At 41.9% G+C, this 20,810-nt stretch overlaps 1 protein-coding gene across 2 annotated transcripts in view; it reads right to left on the reverse strand.

Annotated features, from left to right (window-relative positions):
- Window positions 1-16,322, reverse strand: part of TPST2 (tyrosylprotein sulfotransferase 2) — a 61,241-nt gene extending 44,919 nt beyond the window's left edge. For both annotated transcript variants that reach the window (XM_031948818.1, XM_031948819.1), the window contains exon 1: window positions 16,200-16,322. The gene's annotated coding sequence lies outside the window, so the exon portion shown is untranslated. The remainder of the gene's footprint in view (window positions 1-16,199) is intronic.
- Between the last annotated feature and the right edge of the window lie 4,488 nt (window positions 16,323-20,810).

Below are 20,810 nucleotides of genomic sequence, written 5' to 3' on the forward strand. Positions count from 1 at the left end.
GGCTTGGAATCAGGAAGATCTGAATTCAAATCTGACCTCAGCTATAGCTTATCAACTCTGTGGCCCTGGACAAGCCATTAAAATCTCTTTGTCTTCATTTCTTTACCCATCAAATTAGCTAGAGAAGGAAATACTCTCCAGTATTTTTGCCAAGGAAACCCTAACCCTCCCACTCTAATCATAAAGGCGCATCCATGGGGTCACAAAGAATTGAACACAACTGAACAAATGAACAATACCTACCAAAGCAGATGGCTCATCCCAATTTCTCCAACAAATCAAAGCTATAAATCATTTAAGGAAGTCAGTCACACTGTCAATAAACTTTTTAGTGCCTACTAAGTGCCAGGAATTATGTTAAGGGCTAGCCTAATAAAGAAAGCTCTCAGGGAGATCAAAGTCTCACTAGCCAGCTAGCAAAACAAAAACAAAAACAAAAAAACTGTACAAAGAAGCCACAGAAGATATAAACAGACAATCATCAATAAAGGGAAGATTCTAGTATTAAGGAAAAATCAGAAAACTTCCTGTATTCTCTAAGCACTATTGTCATACAGGAGCCACCTGACGGTGGCTGCTGGAGATCCAACCCAGACCTGCAGAATGGACCTCCTCACGTGAGAGAATGATACAAGGAGACTGAGAGGCAGCTACTGCTCTCTGACTCTTGGCTGAGAGGCCGTTATGTTGTCTGACCTCTCTCCTCTTCCCTCTGCCTCCAATTTATCTCACTCCCAGTCTGCAACACCTGTGTCAGCAAAGGCTGCCTTGCAACTCCTTCAGATGTTATGATCCACAGCTGTGGAGGCTCTCAGAAAATTAACAAAGCACCAATTTCATCATTCATAAAATAGAAATAAAGCATTTTTATTATCTATGATACAAGGTGGTTGTAAGAGATATTTTTGGTAAGCCTTTAATTGCAAGAGAAATTGATTTTAGGTCAATTACTATAATTATCAAAATGAATTTTTTGAATGATTGCAGGGTACCTGGTAGAGTGCTATGCCCATGGGAAACAATCAAAAGTGAACTAGTCCCTGCCCTCGAGAACCTTATATTCTTTTTCCCCCTTCAAATGGCTGCTTGGATTTATTTGCTAGATGCTTAACGTCTTAACACAAAATAAAAGTTAGCCAATATTAAGAGAACGGAAACATTGACTAAAAAAATTATAACAGCTTGAAAGAAATTAGTGTTTACACAAATAAAGAAGTAACCTTAAACATTTTTGGCAGCAAATAGAATATGATTGTAACAGAACTCTAGAAGGCTTTATACATTTACAAAGAAGTTTATATTCCATTAGAGGAATTTATGGTAAATATTTTTTTGTAAATTTTTGTAAACAGAAAATAGATAAAAAGTGATTTGTGGTGGAATGAAGGAATCAATAGCAGAGAGGGCTGGGACGGCAGCAATCAGGAAAGGGCTCATGGAAAAGGCAGCACCTGAGCTGGAACTTTGAAGCAAAGTAAGTGAAGAAATTGCAGGTACATAAAGTACCCAGGTACCAGGGGGTGGGAGAGCGGTTCGCAATGTGAAGAATGGAGAGAGTGACTATTCCCTATCCCCACCTCAACATCCATTCCTCAACAGAGGAATTTTAATTTGGCAGTTGAATCCATAAGACCTGAGTTCAAATACAGCCTCAGACACATGCTAAGTGTATGACCCTGGGCTAGTCACTTAACCTGTTTGCCTCAGTTTCTTCACCTGTAAAAAGGAGATAATCTCCCAGGATTATTGTAAGGACCAAATGTGATAACTATAAAGAGTTCAGTACAGTGCTTAGCAGATAGTAAGCACTATATGAATATTAGCAATTATTACTATTTTTTAATATTTTTTTTTAGTATTATCATTCTACTATTAAGAGTTGAGGAGGCAGAGCATTTCAGACATGAGGAACAGCCTGTTCAAAGACACAGAGGTAGAAGATGAAGAGTATCATACATGAAGAGAAACGCAGGATGTGTGATCATAGGGTTATGACTAAGCCAAAAAATATATCTCAGCAAGGCAGGGGCTCAAAATTTCTTTTCCTGAATCTCAATCCAGATCTCCTTTAACTCTATCCGAACCTCTCCAATTAAAGGCAGACTGGGAGCCTTAGACTAGGGGACCCCCTTCCCCAAGTCCTTATCCCACAGCAAGCCAACATACAGATCAAGAAAGGTCAAATGACCAAGCCAGGGAGCTGAAGCTCCTCTAAGCTAATATTCTTATTTGAAATGAAGGAGACACTGATGCTTATTATCTGTATGACATTGGATAATTCACTTTACTTTTCCTGGTACTTCAGTTTTCTCATCTGGAAAAGTTTGGGATTAGATCAGATGATCTCAAAGTCCTAGATTTAAATAACTCCAATGATCCAGGGCTCCCATATAACCACACCTCCCATTTTCAACAGGAAGGTAAGAAGCTATCTGCCAAGAGAGCAGGAGGATCTTACATCCCTGCACCCCTGGATACACCCCCCCTGCATACTGGTCGTGTGGGAGATGGGTGAGGAAACACCTTGGGAACCCATGAAAAGGGCATGACGCTTCCATCTCTAATTCTGTGCCAAAGCAGTTTTGATGCCAGGTTATTTCTAGCCAAGGATACAACATCTGTGTTGCTGCCAAGATCCACAAACTCGGTTCTTCAGCATTAAAATTCAGTCAGCTGCTTTTGGGTACTGAGCACGCTTCAGCACCTGACCTGCAGCAGAAGAGACAGGGAGAGCTCCCTTGGTTGGTAAAATGCATCACCCTGAAGGGAAAAACCAACCCCTAGACTTTCCTTTCTAATTTTTCCAATAAGCCAAGATTCAGACAACCAAGGACTCATGGAAGGTTACAGCTGAAAGGATCTTAGGACATGGAATGTTAGAGCACCCTCAGATGGTAGAATGTCTCTATCTCTCTCTTTATTGGGAAGTTGATTGTTCTTCCAAATATTCTTACTGAGGAATCGTTCTTTTAGGTACCCCGATCAAAAGAGTCAAATCGACTCTTTTCTCCTCCATAATACTGCCAAATGGACATTCCTAAAACACAGATCTGATCACATCAGTCAACTAATCAATGATCTGCGTTGGCTCCCTATTACCTGTAGGGTAAAATACCAAACCATGGGGACTGATGTGGATCACAACATAGTATTTTCACCTTTGTGCTGTTGTTGTTTTTTCTCTCTCATTTTTTAGTTTTTTGAGCTGATTTTTCCTGTGAAAAGCTTGATAAATAAATATGTTTAGAAGAACTGTACATGTTTAACCTATTACTTGCTGTGGGGAGTGAGAAAACTTTGGAACACAAGATTTTGTTGGAAACTATCTTGGTCTATATTTTGAAAAAATAAAAAGCTAGTATTAAAAAGTCAATAAATAAAATACCAAATCCCTAACTGACATTAAGATCTCCATAATCTGGTTCCCACCTACCTTTCCAGGCTTTTCCTCTACACATTTTCACTGTTCCCCTCTAACTGGCCTGCTGTTTCCCATATATCTAAGCAGTCCTCCTATATGACATCATTTCCAACCTCTAATCTTTTGCATGGGTGTTTCTAATCTCAGGCGTGCATCCATTCTTTAGTTCTATCTCTTTGAATCCCTAAGCAGCAGTATACAAGAGGCCTTTCCAGATCTCCCATTGTTAGTTCCTTCACTTGTCTGAAATTATATTGTGTCCACTTGTGCCTGCCACTTTCCCCAACAGATTATGCTTTTTATGATTACGGACTGGTTCACATTTTATTTTTGTATTCCTAGCAGCTAGCAGAGTATACGGCTTACAATAGGAGATTAATAAATGCTTTTTGAAATGAACTAGCCTTAGAAATCACATAACAACCACCTCATGTTACAAAGGAGGTTCTGAAGCAGTCAAGATTTGAATCTAGATTACATTATTACAAGATCATGGATTTAGAGCCACAAGGGACCCTTAAAGGTCATCTAGCTTAATCCCCTCACTTTACATATGAAGAAACTGAGGTCCATGGAGGTCCATGACTTGCTCAAAGTCATAAAAAGCCAGGATTGAACTTAATTCTGACTCCAAATTTCATCTCTTTCTACCATAACATGTAATGGCAAAAAGGATGTAGCCTTGAGGAATTTAAGACCTGGAATCAGGAGAGACTTGTCTGAAACCTAGCTTTGACACTTAAAAGCTGCAGGATATACAGCAAACAGCTTCACTGATCAAAGCCTCAGTTTCACGACATGTAAAATGGGATAATAATACTTGTATGACATCAGCTCACAAGGAAGTTGTGAGAAAAGTGGGATGTAAAGCTTTTATTACAATGAGGCAATTTTCCCCACACGCACAACTTTGTCAGCCTAATTTTTAAAAAAAAAGTTTGTTTTTTAATTTAAAATTGAAGGAAATATTAAATTTCAGCTGTAGGTCAATGAAAATAAAGATGTGATCCTTTGAGTTGATGGATAGAACGGAAATCAATCTATTGAGGGGGAAGGGGGAGATAAGAATTAGGATCCCAGAAACCCTACTACAGAGACAGTAAAAGGAGAAGGAGAAAATAAGCATTTATATGATAAATGTGTCTACTACATGCCAGACACTGTATTAAATACTTTTTACAAACATTATCTCATTTGATTATCACAGCAACCCAGCAAGGTTGGTGACATTATTATCCACATTCTACAATTGAGGAAACTGAGGCAGACAGAGGTTAACTGAGTTGCACAAGGTCGCATAGCTAGGGCCTACCGGATTCCATGCCTCTATCCACTGAGCCACCGAGCCACTTCAGAATGCATTAGAATGTAAGTTTCCTTCTCTTTATTGAGAAGGTGGAAGAGGGTTTAAGAGAAGGGGAAGTTGAAAGTATAAGGATGAGGGGAAGGAGGGAATAAAATAGAAAAAGAGACCGAGAGATAGGTGATGGAAAGGGAATAAGCATTTGTTAAATGCCTACGATGTTTCAGACCAAATTTACTTGGCCCTTTGAATAGAGAATGTCAGAGCTGGGAAGGGCCTCAGAACAGGGAATGTCAGAGCTGGGAAGGGCCTCAGAACAGGGAATGTCAGAGCTGGGAAGGTTCTTAGAACAGGTTTTGGCAGAGCTGAGAAGAACCTTAGAACAGGATATATTAGGCCTGGGAGGGATCTTAGAACTGGGAATGTCAGAGCTAGAAAGAACCTTAGAAGAGGGAATGTCAGGGCTGGGAGGGGCCCTGGAATAGGGACTATCAGAGTTGGAGGGACCTTAGAGATCAGCCAATCCAATCTCTTTTCATAACCGAGACCAAGGATACCACTGAGGCCCATAAAAAGAAGAGGCAGTTCTAGAGAAGACAGTGAGTTACAACGAAAACTTCCTGCTTCTTACGGTTCTTTGCTTGTCTGTGCTATATTTGGTGAGAGAGGAAATCACCGTAACTGAAGGAAAGTATGAAGCTGCCAATGCCAAGGCTCTTGGGGTCAGTGGGTTTCACAGTGAGTAGAGGCAGGAGGTCACCACTAACACCAGCTAATGGAGGAAAGTGGCTGCAAGAGGCCCGGATACTCTGCTCTGGTTGCCTACTGCCCCGACCTATGGTGTGCTTATGACAAAATGTACTTAGCAGCAGCAGCAGAGCTGCCTGGCTCACAGCCTGCCTTCTCTAGGTCACCGCCCCCCCCCAAACTTTGGTCACATAAAATGCGAGCCTCTTAGTAGGCCCCAGTTTAGCCATAATCTCTCCAGTTCTCTGAGATCAGCCCAAGAGGAAAACATGTGAGTTTATCAAGAGCCTGGGAACTGGCAGCCAGGCCACAGGCAGAAGTTTCTGGGTGAATCACTCCCTTGCCACATGAGGAACCCGCAGACCCAGGAGGAGGCAGGAAACCGTCCCCTCTGCCTTATCAAGCACCCTGAGAGCAGTCAAGGGTCCCTAGAAAGCAGCCTCAGCATGCAAGGAGGCTTCTCCAACCACAGCAGCAGGAAGGGGGGGGGGGAGTTAAGGGGGGAGAATAAGGAAACTGTTACAAATGCCAGCCCTCCAACGTCCTCTGGACTCCAGTGACCAACACATTAGCTCAGATCCCAATGATACAACTTACCCCAACCGTGGTAAGCATTTATTAAACATCTGTTGTATGCAGAGCCCTGGATGAGATGCAGCCAATGACCCCCCCTAAACTATAGCAAATAACCCAAAGAGCAAAAGCTCACAAGAGCATGGATCTACAGCTGGATAGGACTTCTGAGCAATCTAATCCAAACCCTTCATTTGACAGAGAAGGAAACTGAAGCAGAAACAGAAGTAACCTGCCCACACTCATACACATCTGGTGATGCAAAGTGGAAAGGCTCTCAGGAGTCATTTGGGCCAACATGCCATTTTCCAAGCTAGCTTATCTATTTATTCATCTACACATGCAGCATGCAATCTCCCACCTCCCTACATTTGTACCGAGTTCCCAGGCCTGACATGCACTTTCTCCTTCCTCATCTCTGCATCTCAGAATCCCTAATTCCCCCTCAATGTTCAGTCACGTGCCACCTCCTCCATAAAATCTTTCCTAATCCCCTTATCCCCAATCCCCAAATAATCACCAATGTACTTCTCTGCTCACACATCCTCTCTGCCACCTCAATTCCTCTGGAAGAAAGGAAGTTCTATATATTTCTAGTATGTTTAACATATATTGGACGACTTGCTATTGAGGGGAGGGTGTGGGGCAAGAAGGGAAAATTGGAACACAGGGTTTTGCAAGGGCTGATGTTGAAGAATTGTTCATGCATATGTTTTGAAAAATAAAAAGCTTTAATTTAAAAAAAGAAAGTAAATTTTTTTGAGATCAGGCTCTTTTTTCCTTTCTGTAGCTGTATCTCCAGAATGAGCATATGAGAGGCAGCTTGATGGAGGGGATAAAATGCTAAGCTGGGAGAGAATCTGGATGGCCTAGGCTCTGAGACTCACCGACCTCAGACAAATCACTTCCTCTCTTGTGCCTCAGTTTACCCCTCTGTAAAATGAGTGGTTCAGATTAGATGGCTTCTGAGATCTAGATCTAGGATTCTGAACCATAATAGGCTCAGAATCCTTGCTGGAGTCATTTAGAGAAGGAATGACTCACAGTACTATATACAAGAAAGTGGGGAAGGAATTGTGGGAAGACAAGACTAAGAAAACCGGGATATGGGCTACAAAAGGCAAAGGATGAAAAAGTACTTTCACTTAAAAAAAAAAAAAAAAACTCTACTATAAATTGTAGCCTTCCAGGGTAATGTGAGCACGGGATAGAACGGGGTTGGATCTGTGAAGTCTTTACTTGGGGAATTTCTCAAGAACAAAGTCAGGGACTTCCTCTGTAGCTTAGTCTAAGAGGGACCTAGAACACCGAAAAGTTAAATGACTACACCAGGGTCACTCATCCATTAGAAAAAAAGCTCCCCGAGGACAGGTTTTCCTTTTCTCTTTGCACCCCTAAAGTTAATCATAGTACCAAGACAAGAAGAAGTATTTACTAAGAACCAGGCCCCTATCCACTTATAATGGTAAAGCACTGGCAGTCCCCAAGAGCTGGACAGAGCTCGAAGCAGTCTTCATATTCATAATGTATACGTTGCCCAACTCTCTTCAGCTCATTTCAAAGAATGGGAAACCCAGCCCTAGAAAGAAGTGGCTTGCCCACAATTTGCCACACAGGTCACCTGGTATCCCTTTCTTTCTAGTATACTCTAGTATACTTGAATACTTATAGGCTTAGAGATCCAAGTTAAAGCTCATATGTGAGGATTAGGATCTTAAGCTAGCCCCTAGGTACCCAATGAACCCATTTTATAGCAAAAACACAGAGAACTGATGGTACTATGTAACTTTGTTGTTTCATTGTTCCAACATCTCAGTCATGATTCTCTGAGACCCCATTTGGGGTTTTCTTGGCAGAGATATTGGAGTGGTTTGCCATTTCCTTCTCAAACTCATTTTACAGAGGAAGAAATTGAGGCAAACAGGGTTAAGAGACTTGCCCAGTCTCTTACAGTTAGTAAGTGTCTGAGGTTAGTTTTGAACTCAGGACTTCTTGACTTCCGGCCCGGTGCTCTATCCATTATATCTTCTGGCTGCCCTAAAAATCCTAAGTCCTACTGCTTGAGCTGAAAAATTCCACGTCCTTATGGAGTTACAGGGAGATTGAGATCAAAAGAGCTCCTTCCTGAAACTTGAAAGACCTAGCTTCTAGTTTCTTTTAGCACACTGTGACTTCAGAGATAATAAACTGAGCCCACTGAGACTCTGTCTATAATCCAGAAAATGAGAGGAATTGGACCAGATCTAAGGCATTAAGTCAGGTACCATGAACCCATTTTCTTATTATTCCAATGATTATAACTGAAGAGAATTGGTTTACTTTGTAACTGCACATATTTTACTTTACAATTTAGAAATCAAACCACCAGGAGATGGAGTGAGCAATAAATGGCCATAACACTCCTATATTCACCTCCAAACAACCATAAAATAACACTCCAAACTAAATCCTAAAATCAGCAAAAAGAAGTAATGAAATGATCTTTGAACAAGAAACTTGGAAGACAGGAAGGAAAAGTCTTTCTTAAGAAGGTAAAAGGGGAACACAGTCCAGGGCAGTTTTATCTCAGCAAGCCAACAGTAAGCCCTACCTCAACAGACCAGCAGCAGATCCAGAGCTCCAGTGCAGTGGAGCAGGTAGACACCGATACCAGCCCTCCCCCCAACCTCTACCAGCCAGTATAGCCAAGGGAACAAGCAGACTCCAGTTTTGAGAACCATCACATGCTTCAGTGTAGTCCCAGGCAAACAGACAGCCTCCAGGAACCAGATTTCCATGTGCTTCAATGTAGCCCCAGGCAAACCAGTGGCCAGAACAATACATTCTTCAGTGAAGCCCTTAGGGAAATGCAGAAACACCCACCAGCCTCAGCACATGCTGAGCTTTTGTACTTTCATTTCACATCAATAGTAGGACTCCAGCTCAGTACCAGGTAAGCTGCCAGACCACTAGGGTTTCCAGCAGCAGCAGCCACTCCCTCACCCCATTCCCTCAGAACAGCCCCAGACATGAAGATCCTCCACAAGAAGTTTGAGATAGTAACCCTTTTATCATCAGAGAAGAGCCCAAATTTAAAAGAAAGGGAAAAGGTTAAAAAAAAAAAAAAAAAAAAAAGACGAACAAACAACAACAAAATAATGATAATCTGACCACAAAAAATTATTATGGGGGCAGGGAAGATCAAGATGCAGACTCAGAAGAGGACAATGGGGTCAAAACACTAATGGGCAAAACCCCAAAGAAAAATGGGAAGTGGTTTCAAATCCAGAAAAAATTCATGGAAGAGCACAAAAAGGAGTTTTAAATCACATAGAAGAAGTAGAAGGAAAATTGGGGAAAGGATTGAGAGTGATGCAAGAAAATTATGAAAAAAGTCAATAGCTTTGAAAAAGAAAATTACTTAAAAAGTGAAATCGGCCATATGAAACAAGAGACAAAAATCCACAGAAGAAAACAATTCCTTTAAAAGTACAATTAGCCAAACTGAAATGAAAGTACAAAGCTAATTTTAAAAAACAACTCCTTAAAAGTTAGAATTGAATAAGTAGAAATTAATGATTCTCTGATATATCAAAAAATCAATCAAACAAATTCAAAAGACTGAAAAAAAAATAGAAGAAAATGTAAAATAACTCAGGGAAAAAAAAAAAAAAAACAACTCATACCAACAATAGATTCAGGAGAGACAATGTCAGAATACATCAGTCATAATCCAAAAAAAAAAAAAAAAAAAAAAGATCTAGATAACAACTTTCAAGAAATTATAAAGGAAAACTTCCCTGATATCCTGGAACCAGATAGCAATATAAGCATTGAAAGAATCCACCAATCACCTCAGGAAAGAGGGGATAAATAAAACAAAAACTCCAAGGAACATTATGTTCAAATTTCAGAACTACTGGGTTAAGGAAAAAAATACTGGCCAGAAAGAGACGATTCAAATATCGGGGAGCCACAATCAGGATTACACAGGATTTAGCACTGCAATATTAAAGGATCAGAGATAATAGAACATGGTATTCCAGAAGGCAAAGGAGCAGCTAGGACTACAACTAAGAATCACTTATCCAGCAAAATTAGATATAATATATCAAGGAGGAAAAATGGTCATTCAGTGAAATAGGAGGATTTCAAGCTTTCATAAAGTGAAAACCAGAATTAACTAAAAATTTGATCTCCAATACCAAGATCCAATAAAGTTTAAAGAAAAAAAGAAAATAAAGGATTCAATAGAGCTAAACTGTTTACATCCCTTCATGGGAAGATGATATTTATAATTCTTATAAAAAAATTGTGTCACTAATAGTACAGCTAAAAGGAATATACACAGAAAAAAGTACAATTATATGACAAAATTTGAGGGAATGACATAAAAATAATTAAGTGATGAGAAAAAGAGGTAGACAGTGTGCAGATGGAAGGGAGAGGGAGAATGGGACAAATCATTTCACATGAAGAGAGGATGTGAAGTGGAAGGGAAGACGGAAGGATAAACAATGAGCATCACTTGAAACTTACCCTCATCAATATTGGCTCAAAAAGGGAATAATGTACACAATCAGTTAAATATAGAAATCCATCTTATCTTATCCAACATGAAAAGAGATTAAGTAAAGGAGCAGGATGGGATAGAAATGGGAGGGGGGGAACAGCTGACAGAAAGGAGGGCAGATGGGGGAAGTGGTAGATAGAAGCAAAGCGCTGTCAAAGAGGAAAAGGGCAAAAGGAGAAAGGACAAACAAAAAGAAAAAGAAAATGGAAGCAAATAACAGAGTAGATCAAATATCAGAATCCTACAATGTGTTGTTTATGAGAAACACACTTGAATCAGAGAGACACACAGAGAGTAAAGGTAAGGGGCTGAAAATAGAATCAACTATGCTTCAGATAAAGTAAAAAAGAAAAAAAAAAGCAGGGGGAGCAATTCTGATCTTAGACAAAGCAAAAGCAAAAATAGATCTAATATAACATTTTGCGAAAAGGCACCATAAACAATGAACCAATATCAGTACTAAATACATATGTACACAGTAGTATAGCATCCAGATTCTCAAAGGAAAAGTTAAGTAAGTTATAGGAAGACATAGACAGCAAAACTTCACATAGACAGCAAAACTTCACTAGTGGAGGACCTCAACTTTTCTCTCTAAGAACTTGATAAATGCAACCAAAAAATAAACGAAGAAAGAAACTTAGGAAGTAAATAGAGCATTAGGGAGTTAGATATGACAGATCTTTTAAGAAAACTGAATGGGTACAGAAAGGAATATACCTTTATATAAGCAGCACATGGTATCTACACAAAAACTGACCATATAATGGGATGTAAAGACCTCAAAATCAAATATGCAAAAAAATCAAAAAGCAAAAATATTAAAAGTGTTCTTTTCAGATCATAATGCAATAAAAATTACATTCAATAAGGGGAAGTAGAAAGATAGAAAAAAATTAATTGGAAAGTCTAATCCTAAAGATTAAGGGGGTCAAAGAAGAAATCATAAAAACAATCAATAATTTCATTAAAAGAATGGCAATAATGAGACAATATACCAAAATTGTATGAGATGCAGCCAAAGCAGTACTTAAGGGGAAATTATTTCTCTAAACTTTTGCATCAATAAAATAAATTAAAAAAAAAAGAACATACCAATTAATTGAGCCTGTAACAAAAAAAAACTAGAAAAAAGGACAAATTAAAAATCCCCAAATGAGAACCAAATTAGAATCCTGAAAATTAAAAGTAAGATTTATAAGATTAAAAGCAAAACAAACAAACAAAAAATCCACAACTATTGAACTAATAAGTACCAAGGATAAGCCCAGGAACTATATGAACACAATTACAAAAAAACTTTTCATACAAATAAAGTCAAATCTAAATGATTAGAAAAATATCAATTACTCATGGGTAGGGCAAGCCAAAATTTTAAAAAAAAAAAAGGCAATTGTGTCTAAATTTACTTTTTCAGTGCCACACCAATCAAAGGACCAAAAAAATTTATTTGATAGAGCTAGAAAAAATAGCAACACAATTCAACTGGAAGAACAAAAGGTTAAGGGAATTGATGAAACACACACACACATACATACACACACACACACACATACACACACACACACACAGACACACACACACACACACACACAAAGTAAGGTAGTCTAGCAATACCAGATCTCAAATGATACCACAAAGCAGTAATCATCGAAATACCAGAGACAAAGCCCAAAGACCCCAACCTTTAGGATAAGAACTCACAGAACTGACAAAAAACTATTGAGAAAACTGAAAAACAATAGAACACAAACTAGGGATAGATCAACATCTCACACCATACACCAAGAAAAGTTCAAAATGGGTACATGATTTAGATATAAAGGGTGATACCATAAGCAAATTAGGAGAGCTAGGAATAGTTTACCTGCAGATCTACAGAGAAGGGAAGAATTTATGATCAAATGAAATATAGAGAACATTGTAAAATGCAAAATGGGTAATTTGGTTACATGAAAAGTGTTTGTACAAATAATACCAATGCAAGCAACAGTAGAAGTAAAGAAAAAAGCTGGGAAGCAATTTCACAGCAATGTCTCTCATAAAGGTTTCATTTCTCAAACATACAGAGAATTGAGTCAATATATAAAGGCAAAACAAATCCCCAATTAATAAATGTTCAAAGAATATGAACAGGCAGTTTTCAGATGAAGAAATCAAGGATATTCGTAGGCATATGAAGGAGTGCTCTAGATCATTTCTGATTAGAAAAATGCAAATTAAAACAACTCTGAGGAACCACTTCACACCTATCAGATTGGGTAATATAACAAAAGGGGAAATGTTGGAAAGGATGGGGGGAAATTGGGACACTAATGCCTAGTTGACAGAGTTGTGAACTGATCCAACCATTCTGGAGAGCAATTTGGAGCTATGCTCAAAGGGCAACCAAAGTGGGAAAAGGGAAAGCATGTATGATGTGCAAAATTATTTACAGCAGCCCTTTTTGTGGTGGCAAAATATTGAGAATCGAGGCGATGTCCATCATTTGGGGAATGACTAAGGTATAGGCTGAGGAAGCTGCGGTATATGAATATAATCGAATACCACTTGCAATAAGAAATGATTAATAGGTAGATTTCAGAAAAATTTGGAAAGACTTATATGAACTGATGAGAAGTAACAAGGGCAGATCCAGGAAAACATTGTACCCAGTATCAACAACATTGTGCAATGACCAACTATGGATGACTCAGCTCTTCTCAGCAACATAATGACCCAAAATAAGAACAAAAGACTCAAGAAGGAAAATGCTATCCACATACAGATAAAGAACTAATGGATCTGAATGCAAATGAAAACATTTTTTTCACTTACTTTATTATTATTATTTTTTTTGGTGCTTTTTCCCTTTTAATCTGTTTCTTTTTTCACATCTGGGGTTAATGTGGAAATATGTTTTACATGATAGTACATGTATGAGCTATATTCAATTGCCTACTATTTTCAGAAGAGGGGAGGGAAGGGGAGGAAGTAGAAAATTTTAGAACTCAAAATCTTGTAAAAAATGAATGCTAAAAATTGTCCTGACATGTAACTAGAGGAAAAATATTATTTAAAATTAAAAAAAAAAAAAGAAAATCAGACTGCCAAAAGCATCCATGACACAAAAATGGCTAAGAACCCTGTAACTAAATTATCTCTAAGGCCCCTCCCAGCTCTGGCATTCCCTGTTCTGAGGCCCCTCCCAGCTCTGACTTCCCCAGTTCTAAGGTTCCTCTCATCTCGGACATCCTCAGTTCTCAGGGCCATCCCAAGACCTATCCATCAGTAAGTCACATATTTATTAAGTTGTCATTAAGTGCTGACTGTGCTAAGCAAAGGAGCAGTCCCCGCTGACAAGTACACATCCTCCAGCACCAATGAGATGGCCATGGCTCTACTTATGGGCCATTCTAGCCTGGGCAATGGGAGAGGCCCTCCTTTCTGGCCTGAAATACCATCCCCTATTTATCCTTCCGTTTCCACTGACTGAAAATCCATCTTTCCATCCTGGAACCCAGGATGGGTCTTCCCCAGGAACCCTTTCCTGCTCCCTCTTAATTCTAGGGCCTTTCTTCTGAGATTCTCTACACCTGTTCCTACAAAAATCTTATTCATTTGCATGTTGCTCTCCCATCAAACCATGAGTTCTTCAAAGGCAAGACCTGTCTTTTACCTTTCCTTACATCCCCAGTGCTTAGTGCCTGGTATGCCACAGGCATTTAATAAATGCTTACTGACTGATTCTTCCCTTTCTCCCTGCAGGTCTTCTACTAAAAAGGCCAGGGCCTGGATTCAGGAAGAACTGACTGAAAACAGCCTCAGACATGATGAGCATTATCTCAGGCAAGTTACTTAACATCCATTTGCCTCAGTTTCCTCATCTGTAAAATGAGCTGGAGAAGGAAAAGGCAAACCACTTTGATATCTTTGTCAAGAAAATCCAAATGGGTTTGGAAAAAATCAGATGGGATTGAACAACAACAAATTTAGTCTAATACCTTTATTTTCCAGAGGAAGAAACAGCTTAGGGGAATCAACTTGATTTATGAAGCAAAGGGAACAAATCCTTTTCCCCTCCCTATTAATTCTTCTCCTACCTTTCTCTACCCCATACAATGCACACATATGTCCACACGCGCACACACACATGCATGTACATGCACACATCACACATATTTACCCCACATATACACACATGTAAATGTCCATACACCTGTATGTGCACACATGCACACAATGTCCACACACCTGTATGTGCACACATGCACACAATGTCCACACGTGCATATGTCTGCACACTCTTATACACACATGCACACATCTGAGCTTGTATAATGAGGAAACGGCAGTCTTTTGGCCCTCCGTCCCTTGGCAGAGCAACAAGCTCGTTCCAGCATGGCAGCCCCACCTGCTAAGTCACCATTAGCATGAGCAGGTCACCCCCTCCAAGCTGAGTCCTCTGCCTCCAGCAGGGACTTCCCCCTCTGTAGCACTAGTAAATCCAATTCTGAGTCTTGGTGAGAGGACAGATGAACAGCGACAGGGAGAAGGCCCCCCCCCCCCAAGCCTCCTCCCCCAGTGGAGAAAGGCCCAGCCTCCACTCCACACGGAGCTTTCAAAACCTGTTGAGCTAAGCCACAAAGTTGCTCTGAGGTCCAGACCCTCCAGGAACAGCGTGTGAGGGCCTGAAGCGGACACTCCATGAGGCACGGGCGGAGGGGCCCAGGATGAGACCCACGGGAAGACAAGGGAGAAGTTGGGGGGAAGTAGGGAGCCAAGGCGGAGAGAAGAGAGATGCTCGGAAGAAAGTGACAAGCAAGAAGAGACGCGAGAGACCGCGAGGTGCTGAGTGCTCCAGGCAGGGAGGGGAGCAGAGGGAGCCACAGAAGGTGGTGTAGACAGAACCCCAGAGATGACTGACAGGGAGATGGGAGACCCGGAGACGGGCTCCCCTCCCCGCTCAGACGGAACCCCGGCGGGCGCTGGGCACAGATACACACTCGGGTGGCCCCGCCGGGGAATGGGCTCCCCCCCAGGACGCGGAGAGCCGGCCGCTCTGCACACGCGCACAGGGAGATCTCGAGGAGCCCCAGCGTGCGGGATCCTGGCGGAGACATGTACACACGGACACATGCTCACCCGGGGACCAGGCAAAGCGAGCCGGAGTGACATCCTCGGGGCAGAGAGCGAGGGGGAGCCGGAGCCCGGACCCCCGCGCGCACTCGTACATGCAGACACTCACACTCACACTCACTCACTCACTCACTCACTCACTGGGGATGCAGCAGAGGCCGGGCACGGCGTGCGGGGTGGGGGTGGGGGTCCCCGGCGCAGAGAGCGGAGCACGGGGGGGCGCGCCTCCAGTCCCCCCCCCCCTCCCGGGGGCAGCAGCAAGCCCGGGGGCTGAGGGGGGGCAGGCGGGGCTGGCGCCCCGGGCTGGGGGGAGGGGAGGGGCCCGGGGAGGACGGCCGCAGGCTGCCTGCAGAGCCCGCGGGGTGCCGGGATCCCGAACCGGGATCGGAGCACTGGGCTCGGGGCCGGGGGCGCCCAGCCCGGCCGGCGCCCCGGAGCTGCGGCGCCGGCCGGGCTGTCCTGCGCGGCCCACGCCGCCGGCTTACCGTGCACGGAGGGCTCCGGGAAGGTCCGTTCGCTCCCGCCCGGTCCGGCGCGCTCCGATGCGGGCCCAGCCCCCGACCCCGCTCCGCCCCCGGGCTCCGGCTCCTCGAGCCGCCCGGGACTGGAAGGGCAGAAGAGGGAAGGGGACTGAGGGGAGGAGTCCGCGCGCGGGGCCCTGACGCCACGCGCGGCCGGGGCGGGGCCAGACCCCAGCTCCGCCCCCGAGGCCGCCTCTCCCTCTCTCTTCTGCTCCCTCCCCCCAGGCCCGGACGCCGCTGGGGGGAGCGGCCCGGCTCGTGGGCCGGCCCGGCGCGGCGCGGGAGGGGCAACGGAAGCGGGGGCTGGGGCGGCGGCGGCGGGCCGCGTGGTGCGGGACCCGAGTGTCAGTGGGGCCCACGTGGCTGGGCCCCGCCTGTCTGCGCCCCCGCGCTGTCCAGCTCCCGCGGCCCGAGCTCGGGAAAGGCCCTCCCCGGGTCAGGGCCGGGAGCCACGTTGGAACGCAGAGCGCAGGAGCTGAGCGAACCTAGAACAAAGCTTCAAACTGGCCTCCGGGCTCCCCAACTGAGGGTGGGGGTCCTGACAAATCTGGCTACACTAAAAGTATCAAATCTTCCGCCAAGGTAAAAACAGACAAGCCCATTCACCTCATTGGTTTGCACATTTGATCTTGTCTTTAGCTAGTTAGGAAAATGACGTGTACCAAAGGATAGTTTTAAAATAAATTTCTCTCTCTTTTTTTAAACAGGGCAATTGAGGCTAAGTGACTTGCCCAGGGTCACACGACTAAAAGGGTTAATTGTCTGAGGTGGGATTTGAACTCAGGTCTTCCTGACTCCAGGACTGGTGCGCTATTCACTGTGCCATCTAGCTGCCCCTAAAATAAATTTCTTTCTGCTTCATTATTAGTAAATGTGTGATTTTTATACCCATTTTACAGACCTATGCGCTTAGGGTCCCATTAAAATTTCCCATTGCAGAGGGTTCCTGAGTGGAAAAAGTTTAAAAAACCCTAGCCTCGAATATGGAATAGCAGAGCCGACAGAAGCCTTCGGAATCTTTGTTCGGATCATCTCCACAAAAGGAAGTGAATTGACCGAGATCACACAGAAAGTTGGTTGGAAAACAGACTATTTGAGTGATTCCATACACCTGATGTTTCCCGCAGAGCCTGGAAAGATTTTGGGGACTGCTACCCAAGGTTCTGTTATGATTCCAAAAGCTCTGTTTTGGGAGTCTGGAGAACTGAATAAACAAACTGCCTTCTGGAAGCTAGATACCCTGGGCAAACAGGCAGGGAATGGTCTGTCCTTGAAGCCAGTTAATTCCACTTTCCAGCTCAAGGTTCATCTGCAACCCAAAGGTCAAATTTTGTAAGCAAAAGCACACAAAACAGTACTTTCTGAGTCTGTTACATTCATCTCCCTTCCCCAAACAGCCACCGCTTATGGCTGCAGTTTTTGAGGAGCCCATTTCATGGAACAGGTTTTAGGACTGATGGAAGAAAGTCCTTTATACAGTGGGATTTTCATGTTATTTACTGGTGCAATGGCTCCATCAAGGGTTTAGAGAAACACAAGCCTGTTCATTGTCTTCCTCTTTGGACTTTAGTTTCTTGACATGTAAAATGAGGTGATTGTACTAAATCTCTAAGGCTTCTTCCACTAATGTATGTTACAAGGTCCCTCCAAGCTCTGTGGCATTCCAAGGTTTTTTCCAATTCTGCAATGCTGCATTTTAAGGTCCCTCTCCCTTTTCACAGTCTGCATTTTATCTAACATCTCCCTCCTCTCTCTAGATCAAGAGATCATCTTCCCATCTTGGTTCCCTACTCTGGATGATCTCCGCCTTATGAGTATGGTTTTTAAAACTCAGGTGTCCACAACTGAACTCATATCCCAGATGTGATCTGCCACGAGCATATCGCTCAATTCCTGAAAAGAATTTAATTCAGTGCAGCTTATGATCTAAAATATCTTTAACAGGAAGCTTTTTCCAACCTCTCAATTCTAGTGCCTTCCCTCTGTCAATTATTTGTCCATGTTCAAAGACCAGTAACATCACAGAGTCCTTTTTTTTTTCTTTTGCTGTGGCATTTGGGGTTAAGTGACTTGCCCAGGGAGACAGCTAGGAACTGTTAAGTGTCTGAGATCAGTCCTCCTGACTTCAGGGCTGGTGCTCTATCCATTGCACCACCTTGCTGTCCGCTGCCCCCCATAGAGTACTTTCTTAACTCATGTTTCCAGACTTGGACAATCATCAATTTCACTCTTTCTCTTCCAGATTTGTCAAAGTCCAGGAACAAGACAAAAGTCAGAATAAAAATATGGAGTCAGGATGCAGTGGATGATCTTGGCGCCTTCAATAACTGACCAAGCTCTAAGCTTTAGCCACCTTAGTGGCCATCGAAATAAATTGTTCTCATCCACCTCATTCACATGTTCAAACCCAATTCACTGATGGTTCTCAGGCCCATTGGTTACCTCCAACCTGGGTTAGTCTGCTGAGATCATTTACCTGGAGTGTGGCTGCCGGGTATACCACAGCTTCTTGGAATTGTGGGTCAGAATTGGGTGACGGACACCAATGGTTTCATCCCTGAAAGAGGCTCAGCAGCCTTCACACCAGAGGTGTTAGTTCTCCTTGAAGACCCATGTCCCCTGTTAATTGTATCCTATTTATCCTAAATATATCTTGCTTTGTTTGCATGTTCTCTTCCCCGTTAGAGTGGAAGGTCCTCGAGGACCTTTGTAACCCCAGTGCTTGACACAGTGTCTGACGCAGAATAGACACTTAATAATTCTTATTGATTAATTGGTCTCAACTTTTTGGATGGCACATCGAGCTCTGATTCATATCAAGCCTGCAATCCACTATGACCCCGGATCTTTTCCCAACCAACCGTTACCCATCCATGACTCACCCAGTTTTTGAACTTAAATATTTATCCCTCTTGGAATTCCATATTATTGTTTAGCTTATCTAAGGTGAGAGCCCAAGTTTCCGCTTCAGGGTTTAAAAGGATCAGGTCTCAGAAATTGAAATAGGAGCCATCAGGTGGCCAGGTGCAAGTCTACTTTGTAGTTTGCTTTCTTGGATGGAATTGGTTGGGACAGGTGGGAGACAGAGCTCAGCAAACTCATCTTTGCCAGTTCAATGGGTTATCCAAAGCAAGGGGAGGACGCAACCCAAGCAGGTCACCGACACCATCCACCCCCACCTCAAGTAGTGATTTTATGCCTCACACGTCCCTTACTACAATAGGAATAAAAACTCAGAAGGAGTCATAATCAATTATTCTTCCCCACCTGACCTATGTATTCTTCCATATATATGTATGTATATACATAACATATAATTATATATATATATATATATATTCACACACACACACACACACACACACACACACACACACACTTGTCCTTTTGTCTATGACTCCCTCACTCCCATCCAGGTCTGTGGTGAGACAGTTATATCCCCTTCCTCAATCTGTGATATCAAAGAATTATTAAATAACATATAATGTCCAGGATTTTAGGATCACAGCATTTGAGAAGCAGAATTTTTGACTCAGAATCTGGGAAGAAGAATTTTAAATTCATGTAATCTTGGAAGTCAAGTATCATAAAATTTTAGAAAAATGGAAAGTTGGAATCATGGAGTTTTAGGACAATTTAAAATTCATGTAATCTTGGAAATCAAGTACAAATTTTTTTAAAAAGAAAAGTTGAAATCATGGGGTTTTAGGACAATTTAAAATTCATGTAATCTTGGAAGTCAAATATCATAGAATTTTAGGAAAATGGAAGATTGGAATCATGGAGTTTAGGACAATTTAAAATTCATGTAATCTTGGAAGTTGAGGATTATAAATATTTTTTAAAATGGAAAGTTGAAACCATGGGGTTTTAGGACAATTTAAAATTCATGTAATCTTGGAAGTCAAAATCACGAAATTTTAGAAAAATGGAAAGTTGGAATCATGGAGTTTTAGGACAATATAAAATTCATATAATCTTGGAAGTCAAGTATTATAAAAAATTTTAAAAATGGAAAGTTGAAATCATGGAGTTTTAGGACAATATAAAATTCAGATAATCTTGGAAGTCAAGTATTATAAAAAATTTTTTAAATGGAAAGTTAAAATCATGGAGTTTTAGGACAATTTAAAATTCATATAATCTTGGAAATCAAGTATTATAAAAATTTTTTAAATGGAAAGTTGAAATCATGGAGTTTTGGGGCAATTTAAAATTCATGTAATCTTGGAAGTCAAGTATCATAGAGATTTAGAATAATGGAAAGTTGGAATTGTGGGGTTTTAGGACAACAAGCATGAACTCTTGGAATCATAGACTCAACTCATTTTGAATGCAGAATCTTAAAATATGATAAATGAACATATTCTAGAGTTATGATAATTCTAGGAACACAGAATATCTTTGACTTATCAGATTTTGTAATTATAACATCATAAGCTTATAGAATTGTAAAATCTTAGCAATTTAAAATCTGGAGCATCCACCATCCCAAGGTCGAAGGTAGAAATATATTGAGATAAAGAAGATGGTGTGTGTGTGTGTCTATACATATATGATTAGGATGTGGAATAC

Source organism: Sarcophilus harrisii, chromosome 1, assembly GCF_902635505.1.
Source record: "Sarcophilus harrisii chromosome 1, mSarHar1.11, whole genome shotgun sequence".
Lineage (NCBI taxonomy): Eukaryota > Metazoa > Chordata > Mammalia > Dasyuromorphia > Dasyuridae > Sarcophilus > Sarcophilus harrisii.